General features: G+C 37.8%; 1 long non-coding RNA gene across 1 annotated transcript; it reads left to right on the top strand.

Moving 5' to 3' along the window:
- The first annotated feature begins 11475 nt into the window (after positions 1 to 11475).
- Positions 11476 to 20817, top strand: LOC118765074. The gene is made up of 4 exons (XR_005000922.1): positions 11476 to 11487; positions 14532 to 14539; positions 18184 to 18192; positions 20525 to 20817. It is a non-coding gene; the product is annotated as an uncharacterized LOC118765074 (long non-coding RNA).
- The last annotated feature ends 4211 nt before the right edge of the window (positions 20818 to 25028 follow it).

The following is a 25028-nucleotide window of genomic DNA, read 5'->3' as shown; positions in this document are numbered from 1 at the left end:
GAATAACTAAGAACATGTATGCACCAATTAAGAACAGCAAGCATAGTTGGAAAACTTGTCTTTCTGGTAACAACCAGCACTTTGCCAAAGTAACAATCAAAAGAGGTGTTTTCCAAGGAGACTCTTGTCACCTCTGTTATTTGTTATAGCCTTGATCCCACTTTCTGTTGTCCTATGCAAAATCAGTGTGCAGTATGAGCTGAGAAAGAATAGGCCTTGTCTCAACCACCTTCTCTTCATGGATGATTTAAAACTGTTTGCAAAAACAGAGCCTGAAGTGGAGAGGCTGGTTGAGACTGAGCAAATGTGCAGCAAGGATATAGGGATGGAATTCAGTATCTTGAAATGTGCAATGCTTACTTTGAAGTAGGAGAAAAGAGTAAATTGTAGGGGCATAGAATTGCCAAATGGAGAGAGAATGGAAGACCTGGATGATGATGGGTACAAGTACTTTGAGATTCTGGAGCTGGACAATATCTTGCACAAAGAAATGAAAGACAAGGTCATCACTGCATAGTTCAAGTACCTTAAACTTCTTTTGAAATCAAAATTCAACTCGAGGAATCTAGTAACTGTCATCATCATGGGTGGTTGCTGTAGTCCGCTATAGTGCACCCATCCTGAAATGTACACAAGTGGAGATTATCCAAATTGGTCGCACTACTCAAAAGACAATGACAATGTATGGTGCCCTCCACTCTAAGGTGAATGTACATATACAGGCTTTATATGAAGATTGGTAAAGGTGGATGTGGGCTGATTAGCATACGGGAGTGCATCAACAGTGAAAGAAGAAACATGGCACAATATTTGATAACTCATGGATGGTGATTTGAGGATTTCCCCTCTCAGCTGCACACACATCTGCGATGTTTTTCTCAGTTCTGCAGGTTGTGGGTCTCCCAGAACATTCGTCAACATTGACATTTTTTCTGCCATTTTGGAAATGTCTGAACCATTCATACACTCGTGCGTGGCTCACACACTCCTTTCCATACACTTTCCGTGACTTTGTATAGGCCTCTGTGCAGTTGTTGCCATGACAACTTTCTCTGTCATGGTCAATGTAATGATTACAAGCTACACACCTTCCTTCCAAGCACTACTGTTAACAGCAGAAATGAGCGAGAACATTAAAACTTAGTGTGCATGCATAATAGAGTTCAAGGTCAATCTATGCCAAGCAGCTTCACTCTGTGTGCTTTAGTGTCATTACTATGGCAACAATCCTGATACTTATCAATCAGCCCTTATAACTAAATAGAAATTTCTAGAAATTTTTTAAAAGTATCTAAATATGTTTAAAACATGTTTTTTCAACAAATTCATATAAGTGATTGTCTCCAGTCCATCCCCACTTCCACATACAAACACAGACTACAAAGCCAATTGCTAAACAATCTTCTTCTCAGCTTGTTGCAAATCAATTTTATTCTCTGGGTGTGGTTGTGCATGATATGAAATAAGTTTTTACAGAATCACTCCTCAGAAAAGTATTTAAATTGTATTTAGAGGTGTGGTAAGAGAATAGTTAATGTTGAGATCAACTACTGGTATAGTATTTAAGATCATGCAGCTCACCTGCTAACTGAGAGATAAAGAATTTAAAAATCAAGTAAGATATAACTATGATATGTTGTTCTTTTATCCTAACCCATCCTAGTTACATAGTTAAAACTTTCTTTTCTTGTTTGGCTACTTGTCTCTAGGAGAGGTATACTTACACAACTATGAAATGTTTCTGCGACAACAAGAAAATTATTCAAAACATGGACAAAAACAAACAGGAATTATTTTTAGAGAATCAGTTTTATATATGTGTAAGGGCTTTGTTGTGTACAATTCAATCAAAGACTAGACTCATTTGGGGGCTTTGAGTAAGCATTGTAAACAAGATCAAAATAAAATACCTTTCACTTGCATAATTTTCAACAGCTGTAAGCAATAACTGTTGATAGAGTCTTATTGTGAAGTAAGTTGAACCAATATGAATTTAGAATAGGCTATGCAATGCAGTATGATAGAGAGGGGTTAAAAAAAAAAACAATATTAATCAATTATTTTCATATTGATGGCAAGTCTGTTAAGCACAGAAAACTAATATTTAGCTGAAATTACTCAGATCATTTTCAAGAATGTGCAATGGGGTATATTATATAGTGGTTGTTTTTGTTGTTGTTTTCCCTTCTTTTTTTTTTGCATTACTTCTACTATCACAGTGAAAGTTATAATTTGCTAAAGAGGTTAGAGAAAGATTGGAATGTGAAATTAACCTATTTTCTTGTCACAAATTGAAAATAATATTATGCAGTTACTAGTATTATTGTTCTTCTCATCTCATATTTATTTCTTGTTAAGTTTTTTATGTGCCATGCATTAAATAACAATTGTTGTTATTTAGCTTCTGGTCAGCTATGATCAAGTAAGTCCATTGATAAAATGTATTCCAGCTGTGACCATCCAATGTTTATGTAGGACTAAATTTTTGATGTGCCTTTATCTAAAAAAGCAACTTAGTCTTTGAATACAAGATACATGAATTAAATAAGTATCAATATAATTAATGAAAAATCTCTTGAAATTAGCTCTAGACTTGGTTATTGCTTACTTTCAATGAAAGCAATAGTAATTCATAATTTATGTTCTGAAACAGCCCTATGTCAAGCTATTACTGTTTCTGCAGCATTTTTCTTTAGCATCACCAAATCCACCATTATCAACAGTAACTTATAGATTTAGCTTCAAAACACTCAGTGAGAAAAAAAAACTCCAAATTAAAATTTAGAAGTTTACTAGCATTAAAGACCCGTCGTTGCTGGATCATAGTGTTAGTGCATGTATATATGTGTATATATATGTGTACATATTACATGTACATCTATATATATACATCTACACATAAAATACAAAATACAAAGTTATATCTTGATATCGCTAGTGATAACAATACTCAAAATATATAACAGACTGGAATTGTAGGCCCATCTCTTGCAATTTCGATCAATTGGATCTTGTCCTCCCTCTTTAATAGAAGTGTACGGCTGCAGCAAAATTCATTTTTGGACTTTCTTCTATCGAAGGCATTTTAACAAAAATGCTTCCGTAAAGACGGTGAAAATATTGTCAATTTCCCCAAACAGGGACACAATTCAATTTTTAAGCAATAACCAAAACCCCTTCTCTGAAAGGGGGAGGGTTACGGTTTACAATTATTTAACAAATGCAACACAACCACATTTCCCTGACGAGAAACCAACAAACGTGATTACAATAGTCAAACAGTAATAATAATAACAACAAACCTTTTTAATGTATCCCCATTTATGTGAAAACACTTATTCAAGTTCAAGTCATTGATGCAATTTTATACAAATTACTAATACACACACACACACATAATAAGGGTGAAAAATTGAATATTAATTTGATTAATATGAATTGAAAACCAGTAGTGTAGCATATAAGACCATAGCAGATCTTCTTCTAGCAAAAAGGATGACCAATATTAATGGTTCATCCCTGTTATATAATACTTTCATTTTAATAGTTTCAGTATTAAAATGAAAGTGTCTGTATTACAATAGAGAGATGTTTTTGTTTCACTTTTAACACGTAATACTGAAATAGTGGAGAAGATATGATATTGCTGTGGGGTCACCCTAGGGAAAAAGTTAAGATTTTTTTGCCGATGGCACTCCCCGGACCTTAAGTAAGGCATGTGTAAAATTTGAATGAAATTGGTTGTGTAGTTCTCAAGTTTTAGGGATTCACACAGACAGACAGACAGACAGACAGACAGACAGACAGACACACATTCTCAGTTTTATATATATATATATAACGGGAAGGTTTACGAAAATAAACGAAAGATGAAGGCAGGTTTACGAAAATAAACAAAAGACGAAGGCAGGTGGAGTACAAACAAACAATTGTATTCGTATGGTGCTCAGGAATAGAAATAAAACAAGTCTTTTACGTTTCGAGCCTACGCTCTTCGACAGAAAGATACACAGAAAAGAAACAAGGAGAGAGAAAAATGTGTGTAGGAGCTAACGATCCAACATGTGTGTGTGTGTGTATGTATATATATGTATATCATCATCATCATTGTTGTCTAACATCCGCTTTCCATCCTGGCATGGGTTGGATGGTTTAACTGAGGGCTGGTGAGCCAGAAGCACTAGGCTCCAATCTAATCTGACAAAGTTTCTACAGCTGGATGCCCTTCCTAATGCCAACCACTCCAAGAGTGTATTGGGTGCTTTTTACATGCCACCGATACGCAAGCCAGTCAGGCAGCACTGGCAACAATCACACTCAAATGGTGCTTTTAACACGCCACTGGCATGGGTGCCAATCAGGTGGTACTGTCATCGGCTACAACAATAATTTCACTTGCCTCAGAAGGTCTTCTTCACAAGCGCTGTTTATTGCCCAATGATTGAAGAGTACACTTAAATGGGCTGGTTATGCTGCACTGACATAGGCCATGGTTATGGTCTCACTTGGTTTGCCAGGTCTTCTCAAGCACAGCATATCTCCAAAGGACTCAGTCACTTATCATTGCCTCGGTAAGGCCCACTGTTCAAAGGTTGTGCTTCACCACCTCATCCCAGGTCTTCCTCTTCCACAGGTTCCCTCTACTGCTAGGGTGTGACACTTTTTCACACGGCTGTCCTCATCCATTCACAACATATGACCATACCAGTGCAGGTGTCTCTCTTATACACCACATCTCATGCTTCTTAAGTTCAACTTTTCTCTCAGGGTGCTGACACTCTGTCATGTATGCACACTGACATTACACATCCAGCGGAGCATACTGGCTACATTCCTTGCAAGCTTATGCATATCCTCAGCAGTTACACCCCATATTTCATTGCCATGTAGCATGGCTGTTCACACACATGCATCATACAGTCTACCTTTTACTCTGAGCGAGAGGCCCTTTGTTACCAGCAGAGGTAGGAGCTCTCTGAACTTTGCCAAGGCTATTCTTATTCTAATAGCTACACTTTCAGAGCATCCTCCTCCCCCACTATTGACTTGGTCACCTAGATAACAGAAGCTATCAACTACTTGTAGTTTTTTTCCCCTGGAATATGGCAGAAGCTGTTCTCTGCACATTTTCTATATTTTGTAACTGTCACAATATAGAAACATTTCTCAAGGCACAATTTAGAAATGCTTACATTTTTTATATTTTCCGTGAAGTTTTCATAGGTCCAGCTAGTTATTATTATTATTACTATCATTATTATTATTATTATTATATTATTATTATTATTGAGTGAGTGAGAGAGCAATGCATGCCATCAAAGTGACACTGGGGTAAAATATACGAAGTCCAGTATACCCATCATGACTACCCGCCTGATAAGGGTACACTAGGCACATGCATCACAACCATATGTGCATGACATGGTGATTTCATATCAAGATAAACAGCACATGACCTTGCAGGTGGGGCCCAGTTAGAATTTTATCCAGGTTGAGTAGCCCATCCCACTCAAAAGGTCCCTGAATAAGGATTGTTTAAGGATGTTGAATGAACCACCCATGTTTCCAAAGTTGAATTATCCAAGCCTCTAAAAATTCCTTTCAACACATGGCTATGATGCTCCCCCACTACTTCTGCACATGATCAGAGATGCACAAATTGTCAGCCACTAAGGGACATGATCAACTGGTTAAGGTCAAACAACTGACGAGCAAATATGTGGTATTGAGCAGAATATTTGCTGTAGCCCATCTTTTATACCAAGACAAAACAATGTAAATGATAACACTTCCAATCAGTTAAGATCAGAAGCCATGAGAGCCACTGTCTGGTACATCATCGTCGTCGTCGTCGTCGTCATCATCACCACCATCATCACCATCACCATCACCATCACCACCACCACCACCACCATCACCATCACCACCACCACCACCATCATCATCATCACCACCACCACCACCACCACCATCACCATCAACATCACCATCACCATCACCATCATCATCATCATCATCATCATTATTATTAATAAGATAGTAATTGCTCATACAAACATGTGGATGTATATTATGATAGTATTTTGGCTAAATTTATCTATAGTTACAACTCTGCATGGGTTAAGGTTATCCATGTTTGCTACATTTATATTTTGTTAACTATTATTAATTTCTATTATATTCTTTATTTTAATTTTAGTTCTTTTATTATGTCCATTCATGTAGTTAAATGTGCCTACTTTTAGATCATTACACATATTATTAACCAAAGGTTGAATATATTTAATTTTATTTTTATACCCTTCCTTAGCTAGTGCATTATTATAGAAGTCCTTATTTTCATTAAAAATTCCTCATTATATGAGAGGTAATTAATCCTTTTTTCAATATTTGGAACTAAACAATGAGTTATTGACTTAGGACATTTACTTTTAAAGTTAATGTAAGTTAATTTAGAGTTTGGTTTATGGTAAGGTGCATATCTACTTGTTTTTAGGTTAAAATTAACAGAATTATTATCTTTTTCTATCAAAATAGATAGTCCAAATCTCTTGAAAAACCGATGGAATTTTTTCTTATACATCACAAGTTTCCTATTAGTTGGGGGGTTTTTTATGACAAGAAGTGCATTGTCCCTTATACAGACCTTCCCTTATTTCTGGAAATTCACTATTAAAGTTGAATAGAATATATATTCCAACAAGCTCTGTCACCTGTGCAGGATCAGTCATACTCTGTTAATAAATTAATTTATTAACCATGTTAATAAATTAATTTACATCTTTACCAACTCTCTATTTTCTCAACTTTTATTGAATAATACTTATAATAATCCCATATATATCATTTAGACTTCTCTTGGATGAGTTGTGGATTAAACCAATGACATTTTGGGATATATTAATCCCTTATGAGGATAAGACATCCTCGAATTGACTGAATATATATATATACATATATATATATATATATATATATATATAAATTAATAAATAAAACATATGCATATATACATACATATATGTACGTATCTACCTCTACATGTATATATACATGCATATATGGGTACAGGACACCAAAAAAACATCGAACACAATGAGAAACGAAAACATAGACACAAAACCAAGGAACTGGACATTTTTCTTAAACAACAAAAAAATAGAGTACAGGACAAATAACACAAGGAAAATTCCCCTTCTTCAGTCGCCATGGTTTCATCTACTCTGTGTTTTGAAGGTGAAGGTGATACGCATCTTCGATAGAAACTTTCCTTCCCGCGAAAAGCAAATTAAATAAAATTTGAGTTCTTTTTTGCGGAGGGGTAAAAATGGTAACAAAAACAGGACAGTAACAACAGTACAAAATATAAACAGTAAAAGACAGGACAAGGAGAATAACAAGACAAGAAGGGCTGTTACATACATATTACAATGAGGTAATTTTTGTGAAGCATTTCCCTCTCTCTCTTTCGGAGAGGCACTGAGCACCTACGCACACACATACACACACGGCAGTAACTTCCGCCTACCGAATTCAATCACAAAGCTTCGGTCAGCTCGGGGCTATAGCAGAAGACACCTACCCAAAGTGCCATGCAGTGGGACTGAACCCGAAACCATGTAGTTAGGAAATAAGCTCCCTGCAGTGGGACTGAACCCGAAACCATGTAGTTAGGAAACAAGCTCCCTAACCACACAGTCATGCCCGTGCCTAGGTATAATTTAAAGAATGTAGTTGTATAAGGCTGCAACAATGCAAGATGGTACAAAGTAAACTACAAATTGAAAAGAAATTGGGTTCTGAAGTAGTTTCAAAATTGATTTATTATGATTGATTGGCAACTGATAAATGTTCTAGACATGTATTCATGTAGTAGTGGGTCCAACACAATGTGACATAGCTGAGAACTCATTGCTGTATAAAAGCCTTAGCAACATGTGACTACTTGATGTATCTGTTGACACAGACAAGCATATAACCATACACATGCAGAAGTGGAACTGAACCCATTAAATCAACGTGGATATGATTAGTAGTAAAAGGAGTGCATCAAAGATCTCATGTGTTATAGGACCTGTTACCTAATTGAAATATCACACCAAATATATACATCGTCATATAACGTCCATTGTCCATGCTAGCATGGGTTAGAACAACAAAGCAAATTAATTATATATGCCAGAGAAATCTTTGTTAGTTAAAATCAACAGAGATAGAAGTATGAAGTGCATCTATATGTGTACATGTGAAGTGCATGTATGTACATGTGAAGTGCATCTGTATGAGTACATGAAAGTAAATGTGTTGTATAATGCTTTGGCCTGTTGCAAACATTTCAAGAAGGAAAGTAGCTGTTAGACCCCATCTACCAATTGTTGCAAAACTCCTTCCAGTACAATATCTGATGCATCTGCCAGTACACTTAGTAGTGTATCATCTCTAGGGTAAACAACAAGAGTAGCTGAAACTAACTTATCTTTCACCTACTAGAAATAAATGAGCTCATCTGTATTGGAAATGTCAGGTTAATTTTTCTTTCTGCCCTGGAGAATGTCCATGAGGATTTTAGACAGATAAACACAATACATCAATAGAAATTGGTTTGTCTTAGAAGATGAATAAAATTTGATAGTCATGACATAGGGTGTTACTATTTCTTGCAGTACATTAGTAATTGATCTAAACAGTGATGATGTTGGGTAACATTGGTATCAGCTGATCTGAGGGCAAACTCAGCTGTTGATGAAATCAATCTGTAAGTCTAGGATATTGTTTGCTTTACTACTATGCTGTGAATATAACATGAAATATTTGCTATATGTTCAAGTGCCAGAATATACAGATGACATTGTCAAAATTAATTAAATTTGGTATATTGAGCAATGAGTTACTTCCAAATATTCAATTCATCCAGATTATACTCTTTACTTGTTTCAGTCAGTCATTTGACTGTGGCTATGCTGGAGCACCGCCTTTAGTCAAGCAAATTGACCCCAGGACTTATTCTTTGTAAGCCTAGTACTTATTCTATCAGTCTCTTTTGCTGAACCGCTAAGTTACGGGGTCATCAACACACCAGCATCGGTTGTCAAGCGATGTTGGGGGGACAAACACAGACACACAAACACGCATATATATACATATACATGACAGGCTTCTTTCAGTTTCTGTCTACCATATCCACTCACAAGGCTTTGGTCAGCCCAAGGCTATAGTTGAAGACACTTGCCCAAAGTGCCATGCAGTGGAACTGAACCCGGAACCATGTGGTTGGCAAGCAAGCTACTTACCACACAGCCACCCCTGCGCCTATTTCAACATTATTTTAGGCAACAAAAATCACTTCTATAGCTCAAAAATTAAAGGTTTGAATATTTTGTCTGACCAGAGTTTTAGAATTACAGCACTATTTAGCTGAATGCTTTTTCACTGTTTAGTTTTGTTCATTTAGGTTTTGTGTTCAAACACTGGCAACCTAACTGATCAACTTAACTTTTCAAGATGCATGAAATAAATACTAATCATGTGGTGGGTTGGTTCAATTGGATATACATGTTCCCTTCAAATTTATCATCCTGTGTGAATGCAAAAACGTTTCAACTAAACTAATGAAGCCATAGCATTGTTTAGAAGAACAACAACTACAACTACGGTAGCAATATCATCGACAGCAGCAATTGTCTGTTGCTTGCTGCCTGTTGGGTAACAAGTATTTTTTCAAATTTAGACATCGGATCGCAGCTTGAATTAGCTGTATCTGGTTATAACTTTATTTTGTATCCAATCTAACAGAGAACCTAGTGGCCACCTTTGTATTCAATCATATAGAAATATCATTCATGCAGAAAAAACGTAGACATTTATTGATCGAAGGGGAGGAACAAACTAATTTAATATAGCATTTGTATTGTCAAAACGCAGGAAGTAATAGATGTGATGGGGGTTTTAATGGTAGTAGAGCTGATGCATGAAGTAATAGTGGCAAGTTTGGCAGTGGTGGTAGTGGTGATGGGCATTAATAACAAAATATGATGTTTTTACAATGACAATACATGGAACTAAGCAGGATGTTATGTAGAAAAATTAATGTGACTTCAATGCAAATCCTGTTATGTAGTTTTGACATTAAGGTTATGAAAATACATAAATTTGGTTATGTTGGCTCTGAAAAAATCAAAGGTAGTTTATTATGGAGTTAAAACAATATAAATAAGTTTTCAAATAATGAACAGGAAATATTTGTTTACTGTTTTATGTACGTATTTATTTCAGATTAGCAGTGTTGTCATTTTTTTAATTTTTGTTTCAATTTGAATATTGTCAGAGTAATATTTTCACAACTCTCTACTACCTATAACTACTCAATTGTGAAGTATGATAGGGTGTGATTTGAGGGAGATTTGGCTAATATTTCTAGTATGTCAATTTACTATGCAGAGACTCCCTACAATAGATAATGTTGTCCTTCTACTAATACTATGATAAAAAAAAAATAAAAGACAAGCTGGCTACAGCTGGAATCATCATCATCATCATCATCATTTAACGTTCATTGTCCAAGTTGGCATGGGTTGGATGGTATGACCAGGGCTGGCATGCTGGAAGGCTGCACCAGACTCCAGTCTGATTTGGCATAGTTTTCTATAACTGGATGCCCTTCCTAATGCCAACCCCACCGAAAGTGTTATGGCTGCTTTTACGTGCCACCAGCACAACACCCGGGGTGCATTCATGCACCACCAGCATGGGTGCCAATTTGTTATAAAGACTCTTGCATTTCTAGTTTTATTTTAAGTGTATGGATAAGAAAACATTAGCTTTATGATCTGTTTGTTGTTAATATGTGTAATGGTATTCAATTATAAGAAGTCTCTGATAAGTCTAGCAAGAAGAGATAGTTACAGACAACTAACTACAGTACAAATTGTTAGGAGTAAGAGAGGAGTATAATAGAAAGATGTAGAATCAGAGCTGGTTAGGTTGATTGTGTGTCAGAATATTGGCTGAAGGACTGATGGTTTGTAATTTGTTATTGTGACTGCACTATCTCTATGGCAAGCCACTTAACTCTTCATGGTTCAAACCTCCTGGTTGTGTATATGGATCATAAGCTACTTATAACTCAGTGGTAAATGCTGGGATCACTTCATAATTGATGAATATTATATTGTGTTATTGCAATGCAGAATCCAAATATTTGTCTCTGACATAAGTACACAGCCGCATATTTCAGGAAGGGGTATCGTACAGAGGAATAAATCAACCTCAAGAATTAACTGCGATTATTTTATCAGGAAAGAGGAACAGCAATAAACATTTACTAAATACATGAAGGGATTTGTCCAACACTCTACTGAGTCTTTCAAAAAGAAGCTACTCCAGTAATCACAAGTATTCAATGTTCTCAACTACAAATAAATCTATATCTTGGTACTACTTACAGGATATATGTGACACAAGCCTCATAATGCAGATAAGGAAAGTAGTGTTGTCATTATGAATACTTGAAACTAGAAAAACACCAACCTATTCAAGCTGCAAGACAAAATTTTGACAAGATAAGTAATTCCCAACTATCAATAATAAGGAGGGAACTGATATATATATAAAAATAATAATAATAATAATAATAAACATTGTGTACAGTGCTCAGGTGCACTACAACTCATCTAAAGTGCATATATAATCAGGTGTAGTTTCGACGGATTTCGGAAAGCATGAGGGCCTTAAAGGATGCAGTGTCATGGCAGTCAACAACTGATGCAGGCAGTTTATTCCATGCTGCAGCAACTCTGAGTGTGAAGAAATGTTTCCGAAAGTCATGGGAGCTGTGTTGTTTTCTGACTTTGTAGGCATGTCCACGTGTGTTAGACATATGGAGATCAAAAAGGTATTCAGTGTTGTTATTGGTGAGGTAGTTGACAACTTTGTGGGCGTTTACCAAGTCCGTCGCCAGACGCCGGAGCTTCAGTGAATCCATGCCCAGGGAAACAAGGCGCTCAGAATATGGTAGGTGTCTGATGGAGGGTATGCGTTTGGTTGCACGTCTCTGAACCGATTCCAGGAGGTCAATGTTCTGAGCAAGATAGGGGTTCCAAACTGATGATGCGAATTCCAAGTGTAGTCGTACCATAGCTGTATACAGTTTTAAATAGATGGCTGGAGAGCGGCTAACAAAAGTCTTGCTGAGTGATGCCAAGACACCCTCGGCTTTCTTGACAATTTTAGAGATATGCTTTGTCCAACGCAAATCACTGCTGACAGTGATGCCTAGGTCACGCTCGCATAAGGATTTCTTGATATCAGTGTTGTGGAGGGAGTATGTGGACGCAGGGTTTTTTCTCCCAAAATGCATGGTGGTACACTTGTCCACAGCCAGTTTCAGTTGCCAGTCTGTGATCCATTGCTGCATTGTGTCCAGGTCTGATTGCAGGAAAGAGCTGTAGACAACAGGATCTGTCCTCTTGATTTCAAGGTACAGCTTGATGTCGTCTGCATATTTTAATACTGTGGCATTCTTTAAATTTGCATCTATGTCATTAATGTATGCCACAAACAAGAGGGGACCAAGGACAGATCCCTGTGGTACACCCGATGACATCTCATATGGTGTAGAATGCTGTCCTAGAACTGTGACTACCTCCTTTCGGTTGAGAATGAAGGATTTCAACCAGTTAAAAAGGTCATCCCTCACACCCATTGCAGAGAGTTTCACCATAAGCCTTTTGTGTGGCACAGAGTTGAAAGCCTTAGCAAAGTCAAGGTAGACAACATCCACCCATGAGCCACTGTCAGTGATCTGAGTAATGTCCTCAAGGAACTCGACAAGCTGATCACTGCAGCTGGAGTTAGGGACAAATCCATATTGTGAAGGTCGGATGAGACTGTGTGAGCTCCAGAAGTTCCAAAGTGTTTCTCTGACACACGATTCCATCAGTTTTGCAATACAGCTAGTGAGACTGACTGGGAGATAGTTGACAGGTGATGTGCGGTCGCCCTTTTTGAACAGAGGAATGACACTGGCAGTTTTCCATTGTTCCGGAGTAGCACCATTGTTGAGACAGTACTGGAAGAAAATAGAGAGCTGGTGTAAAAGGAAGTACCTGCCACGTTTGAGAAGCAGGTATGTAACTCCATCAAGACCAGGGGAGGCATAGTTGCACTTATTTTGAAGGTGACGTCACAGCATTGCAGGTGTAAATTCCATAGTTGTTATGGAATTTGCTGTTAGAGATGGTGAAGATGGTACATTTTGATTTTCAACAGTGAATATGTTTGCATAGCACTCGGCAATGAGTTCTGCGCATTCCTTGGGGTCGTCAGTGATCTGGTTTGTGTGAGGATTGTGAAGAGGGCCCACTGGAGAGTGAGGTCTCTGCTTTGAATGCACATATTTCCAGAAAACCTTGCTATCAGGATTGGCTGCTATGCACTGTTCAAATTCAAGCACTGCTTTTTTTGTCACTTGCTTGAGATGGTTGGAAGATTTATTCTGCTTCTTCCTGTTGGTGTCTGATTTATGCAACTTGTATTCCCTTTCAGCAGTCCGACGTTCCTTCCTGGCAAGTCTGACCGCTGAAGTTTCCCAAATTGCCCTTTTGGGGCGGTTCTTCTTTTTCTGTTTACATGGCACTGATGCTGCACATGCTGCCCATATTGAGTCCAGGATACTCTGGAGTATAGTATTTACATCTCCAGAGTTGTAGAATTCATGCCAGTTTGGGTGCTGTAGTTCAGTGTGGTACAGGTTCCAATCTGCTCTCTTCCAATCGAAGGAAGCAGATTGGAGATGGTTCAGGTTTTTGTTGCCCGCAAGAGCCAGATTGGCGATGATCATAGCATGGTCAGAGTCACCTAGAGGTTCCTCCGTAGTGCAATTGATAACCGCTTCAGGAGTTGTGGTGAAGAGCAGGTCCAAGGTGTTGTCGCCTCTTGTTGGAGAGGTGACTACTTGTTACCAGTTTGAGTCCAGCACAAGCCCAACAAAATCGTTTGCACTCTGTGGCCAATGGAAGGTTTCCCAATTGATCTCAGGATGATTGAAATCGCCTGCAACAAAAACATAAGTGGCTGTTTTCCTGGCAGCAGCTCAGAGGATATTGCAAAGCTGTGTGTCCTGATGGTAATTTGGAGGACGATAAACAACGCCAAGCAGGAGTGTTGACATGGTCATACGTACGTCACAGAAAAAAACTTCTTCTTGTGATTCGTTCAAATCGGCACAAGGAATTACCAAAAAATTTGAACAAACGTAGACCATCACACCACCACCATGGCGGTTAATGCGGTCCTTACAGAAGAGGTTGTACCCCGTAATGCTGAAAACCCCATCACAGAGTAAGGAATGCGCCCATGTTTCCGTGACAGTGATGAAGTCAGGGTCAACACTTCTGACGTAGGCGTTGAACAAATGAATTTTGTTGCACAAACTGCGAGCATTTAAGGACAACAATTTGTACCCTGCTTGCAGTTTATGATGGTGTGTAGAGGATGGCAGGTTGTTCAGGTTTAGTTTCCCTGAGTTGCTGTAGTTTTTTTAGTTTTTTTTTCAGTGTCAGTCATTGTGGGTAGAGAGCACTCAGACCAGCTGTTATCTCTCTTCCACGTTTCACCCGTCTTAACAAATCTCCAGATTTGTCCATCATCACGAAGACTGAAGCTTTCATGTAGAGCTGAGTTCCGGTTCAGGGAAGCCGCTACACATAGCTTCGGACGTACATCGGATGGTAAGCCTGGGCGTGTTCGGTGGGTTGTCCGATTTTCATGCCCAGCTTTAACTGAGGCCAGGTGGTATGCAGTTGCCTCAGCGTGGTCTGGAAAAGACAGCTTGATGAGCCTGGGTTTTGGGCCAGGTCGTCCAAGTCGGAGAGCACCTGTTGGGGGAACGCAGCCTAGGTCTTTGGCTGAGTTGGCAGCAAATGCCTGAAGATCAGCCATGTCTTCTGGCACCCCAATGACAATAACTTCATGGGTAGCAGAATCCACGGTCTTAGATGCGGCAAGAGGTACAGGGAGGTTCTTCAGCAGAGCATTCCGATAAGACCCTTCATTGTGGAGTCCAACATATATATACTAGCAGAGATACCTGGCATTGCTCGGTTACATTCAATTGAAGAATTAGACTTTTCTGTTATATTTTCTGTAATGAGCTGGAATATCTATGTTTCGAATTTCATCAAAATTGCAGATGAGGGTTATTTCCCTCTTTACACACCCTAAAAAAATTGTAATCATGCCACATGTATCCCATACTACTGATTTTTATGTGCATATTCCAAAATTCCAGTCTTATAGAACCTGTTAAAAGGATTTTGCTCCTGAAAACTGAAGGTCATGGAGCTCTAAAATGTGAGAGTTAAGGCCCCTGTTGGGGGTGGGCATCTTAATGTCAACCAGAGAAGTTGAATTGTTGAGAATCTTTTTAACTTGGGTCTTATATTTATTGTTTCTTTGAAATAGGAAATATATGTCCACTGGGTTTGTAAAAGAGAGCAGAGCTACAGGCAACCAAAAGATGAATGATCACAATAAGCTGTCAGTTACCCTGCCCTAGTCGTTACCACTCCCAATGTAGGATTCCTCAGCATCCAGGTGACAGGCACAGCCGTAAGATGCATTATGAATCTATAGCAATTGGAAGAGTGTGACCCAATTGAAATAAACATTAACAACTGTGTTACGTGAGGGCTAAGGAGAAATTAAAGTGTCACCTCTGGAGTTTGCAAATGACCACTATACTGATATGTAACTGGACAGAATAAATTTGCAATCTATAAATGTCTTTGAATAACCAGTCACTCAATTGGGAAGGCCTTGAAATCAATGTTTCCATGTGGGGACTATGTGTAACCCAGTGATAATTAAAAGACTGAAAGGAGGTCTGCAATCAAATAACTTTACTCAACACTTTGCAACTGAATCAGTGGAGGCAAAGATGCCTCTCATTTGCTTGACAATTTATGCACCACATTGCAGAAATCACAATGTAAGTGTATGTCAAAGCAAAGTGTTACACTGTTGTACCATTGAATTAGAAATAATGCTCAACTTTTATGCCCGGGTAACCCTACAACTTCCAAGAATACAACTGATAAAATGACAAAATTGTGGGGGTTAAGTCCCTATGGAGGGGTCTTTCTAACTTGTAAGAAGATGAAATTTTATAAATATTACTTCATTTGTGTCTAATATCTGTGATTAAAATTTCATCAACAGCAAAAATATATGAATTGTCATGGGGGTTATGGCCTTTATGCATAGAATATAATTTCCAAACTTCATAAAGATCCATTCAGTACTTTTGACCTAGTTTTGGATCATAAAAGAAATTTAGGAGTTAAGGCCCCCATTAGGGTGTTATATATATATACACACACACACACACACACACACACACACACACAGAAAGATAAATTGATAGATACAACTGAGTGGGCAAACAAAAATATGAGCATTTTTTAATGTTGATAAGCCTGGTACTTATTCTATTAGTTTGTTCTAGTTTTAGTAATTTATGGGGATGTAAATAAATGAACAGCAGTTGTGAAGCAGTGATGAGGGTGAAACACAGAGACAAAGACACACACATACACTTACACACACACACACACACACACACACATAAATATATATATATATATATATATATATATATATATATATATATAGGATAAATGTAAAAAAACACAAACTGGGACAAGAACGCAAAACATTTAGAAGACGATACAAAAAAACGGATGGGACATTCGAAGCCTTCGATCTTCAGTCAAAAATCGGATTGTCTTTGCAATTTCGGCTGATTAATATATATATACGATAGATTTGTTTCAGTTCCTATCTACAAAATCCATATATATATATATATATATATATATATATATATATATATATATATGTATACACACATACAAAGATAAATTGATAGATACAACTGAGTGGGCAAACCGAAATATGAGACACTACCTAGTGTTCTTTTTTATTTTGATAGGCCTGGTACTTATTCTATTAGTTTCTTCTTGTGAAACCAGTAAGTTATGGGGATGTAAATAAACAAACACCAGTTGTGAAGCAGTGATGAAAGAGAAACACAAAGACACACACATAGACTTACATATGTACATATATATACAATTGATTTCTTTCAGTTTCTGTCTACAAATGCCACTGACAAGGCTTTGGTTGGTCTGAGGCTATAGCAGAAGACACATGCCAAGTTACCACACAGTGGGACTGAACTGAGGACCATGTGTTTTGAAACCAAGTTTGTTACCACACAGCCACACCTGCACCTATGTATGTGTGTGTGGGGGGAGTGTATGGGTGTATATATGTATGCCTGGCAGACCCTCAGCTTACTCAAGAAATGAAGAGGCATGCTGTCATTGTGGTTATAAAGGCTGAACATGTTTAGAAATATTTCAATTTTTAAAAGTTGCCAGATCTTTTGTCTACAAAGTTTGTAAGAAGCTAGAGACTGAAGATGGAAACATGTCACCAGTATCAAAGTATAAAAAGCATTCTAAATGCTCTGAAATCATTAGAACACTTGAATTTATCCAGCAAGTTCAACAGACCCAGAAAATCATGATGTCATTTGCAAAAGATCTCCATGTGTCAGAAGGAACAGTCACAAATGTTGTCCACGAAGACATTAGATATAAGTCTTATATGATGAGGAAAGGTCAGTTTGTCAGAAAAAGCTAAAGAAAATCAGTACATCAGATCTAAAAGGTTCTTAAACAAACTGAAAAACTCAGCAGAAGATTTGATGTGGTTTTTCTCAAACAAGATAAACTTTGACCCAGATCAAAAAGTTAACAGAAGAAATGACAGATGGTTATGTGCAGATCCTTCTGAAGTTCCCAGTGTTATGAATACAAAATTCCCTGTAACTTTTATGGTTTTAGGGATTGTCAGCAATGAAGGACATGTGATGCCTCCTTACTTCTTTCCACAAGATCTTGGAGTTAACTCTGCCACCTACATTGAGGTCCTGGAAATAATGCCCTTGATAGGCAGTGTATGCAATGGAAGGTCATATGTGTTTCAGTAAGACTCTGCACTATCACACATGGCTCTAGTGACACAGGACTGGATGACTGAAAATTTTCATGATCACATAATCCCTAATATTTGGCCTCCTAATTCTCCAGATCTCAATCCATTGGACTATTACATGTAGAGTGTTGTTGAGTGAGAGGTCAATGAACACGCTCATAACACCAAAGATTCTTTGAGAGCTGCCATAATCAGAGTAATGTCCAAAATGAACCAGGACCACCTGATTCAAGCATGTAGATGATTTAGATTTCATATAGAAGCAATTGTTGAAGCTGAAGGTTGCCTTATTGAATAACATTATAGAAAAGAAGGTTTATTTTTATCCCCATGGCGTTCTTTGATAAATAAAATTATTATCTGTTATTATATATCTATTTTTTTGTAAACATTATTCTGTCCTTAAATATCTTACACACACTGTATATATCATCATCATCATCATCGTTTAACGCCCGCTTTCCATGCTGGCATGAATTGGACAGTTTGACTGAGGACTGGCGAGCCAAATGACTGCACCAGGCTCCAATCTGATCTGGCAGAGTTTCTACGGCTGGATGCCCTTCCTAATGCCAACCACTCCAAGAGTGTAGTGGGTGCTTTTACGTGCCACTGGCATGAGGGCCAGTCAGGTGGTACTGGCAACGGCCATGCTCAAATGGTATTTTTACATGCTACCTGCACAGGACCAGTCAGCGGCCCTGGCAACGATCATGCTCGGATAGTACTCTTAGCGCTCCACTAGCACGGATGCCAGTCATGCGGTGCTGTCATCAAATTTGATTTCGATTTCACTTGCCTCAACAGGTCTTCGCAAGCAGAGTTTAGTGTTTAATGAAGGAAAGGTATGCATAAGTGGGCTGGTTAGACCACTGGCATGGGCCATGGGTTATGGTCTCACTTTGGGGATAGGCTCGATAACTTCAAGTTGAACGTCCCTGTCGAGACCTGCTTTCACTTTCTCTTGACAATGAACCAGGACTGGTATGGGCATATGGTGGGTGACTGGCTTAGAATTGGGAATCCTCTATTAAGCAGATTGGTGGGTTAGATATCTTGGGGAATTGCTGATGGTCACAGGCGTTGAATGTGCTGGAGCTGTAGTATTGTAGCAGCCACTTCTCCAGGCGAACACATTTTTCCTCAGTGGCTGGTAATGGTAGTAAAGTGGGAGGAGGGGGTTGTATTTGTTGTAGGTGGCAGGTGCATACATTCTGTATCATTGTTGCAGATGATCGATGAGGCTTGTCAATACCCACCCTGGAGTGTTTACAGGCCAACTTGTGGCACAATTGGGTGTAGGATAGGGTAAATTGGTCATGTTGACTTGCTCTTTGTCATAAATAAGTCTGACAACTGTTTGCTTTCACCAATACTGTACACAGTTTGAAGTAATGACAAAAGGGTCTTCAGTATACCTGAAATGTGAAGGAAAAGATGATGGCTAATAAAATGAATAATATAATGGTGAATTGAATGTAATGTAATAAACGGTATTATATGTGTGTTTAGTTGTAATCCTGTAATCAGCATAGAGGAGTTGCTAGGGTTTGCCTGTTTTAAATTTCTCTGTTATTGCCTGAATGATTATGATATCAACAAAAGTCAAGTACCGAGGTTTATATTTGGTTAGGTACTTCTCCTGTGGGTTTCTTAACAGAAATATAGCATGACTGGTGCTTCTTCCTGATACAAAACCAAATTGCATCTCATCTAGATTAACTCTCTTCCTAATTAGTTGGGCTATGATCCTCTCCGTGATCATCATCTGAAAAAATTAGCGCCAGTGCAATCACTGCATTTTAAAGCACACATCATGCATATGTTAGCAATGAGAAAGCGTTCTATTTTTTTAATTGAAAATAAAGTCCAATATTACAATAGATCAATGTCTACCTATATACATACATATATGCAAGGTAGCCATGTACTTTCTCTACAGCAATACACCTCTGCCTGTCTCTCTATCATACTTCAGCTTAGGATGAAGCCACCTCTCTCACTGCTAGCAATCTACTCTGCCTTGAAATTTACTTTGTAATTTTACTAGTGTCAGTATTACCATAACTGTTCCCAGACATAGAAACCATGCCAAAACAGACATTAGAGGTAAGTATAGTAATTCATCTCAGGTCATGTGAAATAGTCCAACCTATGACAGCATGAAAAACGAATGTTAAATGATGATGATACACATACACGTTAATTGTATTTCTTATTTTTATTTCAATAATTAATTTGTTTATATTATAAATAAAAACATCAACTTCATTTCACATGATAATGATTAGTTTGATGACTTGTGGAAGCAATGTACTGTGTAAATGTAAGGACAACTGTATTTATTAAACAAGTGTATTTCATGATTCGACACGCAAATGAAACTTGACTTTGAAATGTTTTTGGTTGATATTTTGCTCGCTGTTTGCAAATCATGTCTTGTATTATAGATACCAAATGGCCAAAGGTAAGTGGTTTTTCTTATTTTGGTTAGTGTTTGCTGTTAGGATTGGGGTTCAGAGTTTTGACTATATTAGGGTCAGTTTGGGGATTTGTGAATGGTTTTTAGAGAGAATGGTTAGGTAAGAGATCAAAGTTTGAACTAGGGGTTAGGCTTTGGGGTGATGGGGAGGGTAGAGATTAAACAGGTTTATTTCGAGTGTTGATCATGTTTTAATGTCGGGTTTAGCAGTGAAAAGCACGGATGAGGGCTAAGGTTAATGTTTTCTACGATCATGCCTCATCCAATACTAGAATAGGAGAAATATAACCACGAAAAGTATCATATAGTTTGTTCTATTGTTAACCACCATTCACAGGACATCGTGGTTTCCTGTTACACGTATTTATAAAAATGTTACGTTTACATAATGAAATGAACTGGTTGTTGAATAATAATATTTGTTGCCGCATAAGAAGATATTTCTGAGATGTCCTGTTATTCATGTGTGGTTCAAAAATTTTTTTATACACTCGTGAATTCGACAATCCTCTTTCCACTATCAATTATAATTTTATTCGTTGATCTTTTTTAATCCTGCAATCCTTGCTTTGCTTTGTAGATGTCACTATCCATCGAGGAGTGGGCTTAATTTGAGATGAGACAGTCAGACTACAAACTAGCCACTCATCTTACAAGTAATGACATAGTCTTTCAGCTTCTCAAATGTCGCAATGAGACCCTCAGAAAAGATCTCTCATGGACGTTTGGCGCTTGGGCTTCTAGTGATGAGCGAACAGTCCTCAGTTACATTAAGCCGCTGGCTGTCCGCCAACAAATTTGCCAAGACTGGGATGAACCTGTCAGGACATTCGCTTCACCTCTTTGAGGGCAGGTAGGGGTCTGCAACTTCAAGGTGGAATGCCTCTGAGAAGCCTGCCATGCTACGATTGATTACAGCGATGTTATAGTCTGCGATGCTCTCATACGTGGGTTGGTGGGACAAGGAAATCCGCCTTGGCATCCTGGGTGACTCTTATAAAGATATGACCCTGGAAGAAGCCCTGAAGTACGTCGAAGCAAAAGAAAGTGGAAAACGCTTAGCCAGCTGGTTCATGGGCCACAGCTCCACCTTAACCACCGTGGCCTCCAGTTCATATGGGCACCAGGAGTGGTAATTCTTGGTCAATGAAACCAGGAACTCCGTGATACACCCACCGCAAACCCCTGCAGAAAACACCACCACAGACGTTATGTACAGGAATGCATGACAAAATACCCCGCCTACAATCACAAGTACGCACTGTATGGAATCCTACACCACTATGAGAGTGTCTGCCTCAAACAACACCATCGCCAGTGGCAGGCTCAAACCAACGCAGCTGACACGGAAGACCACACTTCTGCAATATTCAACAGCCTATGCTGTTGAATATTGCAGATGTGTGGTCTTCCATGTCATGAAAATGAATGCTGATAACAGCAGCTCCAAAGATTTCATCAGTATCTTGACCCTACGCATATCTGTCACATCCTTTGCAAAGTGCATGACTCATCAATTCGTGCACACATCAATTCTTAAACTGACAAACTTTTCCTCTCCAAGCAAGCCTGTGTCACTCTTGGGTTATTCCTCCCAACCTCTCCACGATTGGAGAAAGGTATGTGAATGTTGACATCCCACTGGAAACAAGTATACACGATGTTATCTGCTATGTATTGACATCGATTGGAAAAAGAGAAAACAACCTTTACTATTATTGCATTCTGTTGTCAGAGAAGAGCAGATATTTAACTATTGGGTTGTTTGAAAAGTTCGTGCCAATTTTTAAAGGAAAGAAAAAGGTCAATAAATACTTGCCATTACATTTTAATCAACCAAATATCAACCAATTTGTTGCACAATGCTTCTCCATCTTTCCTTTAACTTGAAAATACCCTCTTCCCAGAATTGAGGTGGTTTCATGGCAAAGAATTCATCAAGGTATCTTTTTACGTCATCCAAGGAATTGAAATTTTTACTATTTAGACTATTCTGCAGAGACCTGAATAAGTGGAAATCTGAAGGAACAATATCTGGTGAATATGGAGGGTGGGATAACACATCCCAGCCGAGCTGCAGCAATTTTTGTCTGGTTCCCAAAGAAACGTGCAGTCTTGGATTATCTTGTTGGAAAAAAATACCTTTCCTGTTGGCCAATTCTGGACGTTTCTCGTGAATTGCTGCTTTTAACTCATCCAGTTGTGTGCAGTATTTCTCAGAATTGTCTGGTTACTTGGGAGAAGCTAATAGTAAAGAATTCCTTTCCAATCCCACCAGACACAAAGCAAGACATTTTTAGGATGAAGACCCGCTTTTTGGGTGGCTAAGGGTGGCTCATGTCGCTTACTGCAGGGTCGCTTTCTCTGAACATTTCGGTAGATAATCCATTTCTCATCACCTGTCACAATTTTCTTTAAAAAAAGGCACGTTTTCATTCTGTTTATAAAGTGAATCACAGATGGAAATGCGATCCAAAAGGTTCTTCTCACTCAACTCATGTGGTAGCCAAACATCGTAGCAATTTGTGTACCCAAGCTTTACCAGGTGCTCATGAACGACGGATTTTGATAGGTTGAGGCTTTCTGCCAATTCTCGGGTTGTGCAATGTGGGTTATTCTCAATTAATGACTTTATTTGGTCATCATCTGTAGTGGATGGTCTGCCTGATTGCTCTTTATCGATAAGGCTACAATTTCCAGCTCGGAACCTTGCGAAGTACTTCCATACAGTTCTTTCGGATAAAGAATCATCACCGTAAACTGTGCATATTTCTTTGATTGCTTGTGAGGCATTTTTCCCTTTACGGAAAAAGAAAAGCATCAAGTGCCGAAAATGAACTTTCTTATCTTCCATTTTGAAGGGTTACAGAATTAACACAGGTTATAGGAACATAAACCTTTTTCCACGAAAAGATAGTTTAAACTGTGCTCTAAATGGAGGTGTAGTAAAATCCTATTTTATGGACTCAACCATGTTCTAAAATAAGTCGAAAGGTAAGCTACAATAAATCGGCACGAACTTACCGGACAACCCAATATAATGCAAAATCCTAACAAGAAATATTAATATCGTCCGAAATTATGTCCCTTACTTGCCGTTTAGAAAATTGTCACGAGTTGCATTTCTTGTTTAGCAAAGGAGGTAATATCAAAACAAGTCAGAATAGTGTTTGTGAAAAGTTTCTTTTTACAGTTACTTCCCTTAAAATCTTTTTTATTTTTTATTTTGTACGGGAGATAACAAAAAGTGTTTTTATGTAAGCTGCGCTGTAATAGTTGTTTCCCTTGAAATACATACACACATATAAAAACTTACTTGGAGAAAAGAAAAGAAATGAAACGAAACGACGCGAGGGCGCTCAGTCATACAATAATTTAATAAATAGGAAATAAAAAAATGTGACAAGAACAGGACGTAAAAGCAATACAAATAAGAATACAAATAAAAATACAAATACAAAATAAAAATTCAAATACAAAAAAATACGGTACACATAAAGAATAAAAACAGGACAATGAAACCAACATTGAGGGCCTTTTTTTAAGCCTAGACGATGGAAAAATTCAGAGCGTAAGAAAAAGTCGTGTTGACTTGTAGAAAGCTGCGAGTGAAAGGAAGTTGGTCGTCCACTCGGCAGTGAGAGAGATGAGGAGGAGTGAAAGAGAGAGAGATTGAGAGGAAATGAAACCAGAAAGGGTGAAAAATAAGGAGAGAGACAGAAAAAGTGGAAGACAGACAAGTAAGTTTTTTATATATAATTATGACGCGAACTCTGTAACCCTTTGCTTAACCTTTCCTTCCTTCCTGTCTGTCTTCCTATTTTTTTGTATTTGTATTTTTATTTGTATTTGTATTTTTATTTGTATTGCTTTTACGTCCTGTTCTTGTCACATTTTTTTCTTTCTTGTTTTTACCCCTCTGCAAAGAAATTTTATTTAATTCTTTTGCAGGAAGGATTGATTCGACGGGGCGTGTTCTGTCCTTACCTTCGAAACACGCATTGAGTCGAACCAGGGACAGCTGATGAAGGGGAATATTCCTTGTATTGTTTGTCTTGTACTCTGTTTTTTCGTTGTTAAAAAAAGTCCGTTTCCATGTTTGTTTTTATGTTTTCGTTTCTCGTTGAGTTCTACGTCTATTTGTGGTGTCCTGTACTCATATATATATATATATATATTATATATATATATATATATATATATATGCATGTATATATACATGTAGATGTAGGTACGTACATATATGTATGTATGTATGCATATATTTTATTTTTTAAATTATATATATATATATATATATATATATATATATATATATATATATATATGCATGTATATATACATGTAGATGTAGGTACGTACATATATGTATGCATATATTTTATTTATTAAATTATTATATATATATATATGTGTGTGTGTGTGTGTGTTAGTTAGTTAGTTAATTTGGCTCAAAAGCAAATAGCAAGGCCATGTAGGGGGACATGGA

The sequence above is a fragment of the Octopus sinensis genome, linkage group LG10 (genome assembly GCF_006345805.1).
Source record: "Octopus sinensis linkage group LG10, ASM634580v1, whole genome shotgun sequence".
Taxonomy (NCBI): Eukaryota; Metazoa; Mollusca; class Cephalopoda; order Octopoda; family Octopodidae; genus Octopus; species Octopus sinensis.
The sequence above is the reverse complement of the archived record's forward strand: the minus strand, read 5'-3'. Positions and strand labels throughout refer to the sequence as shown.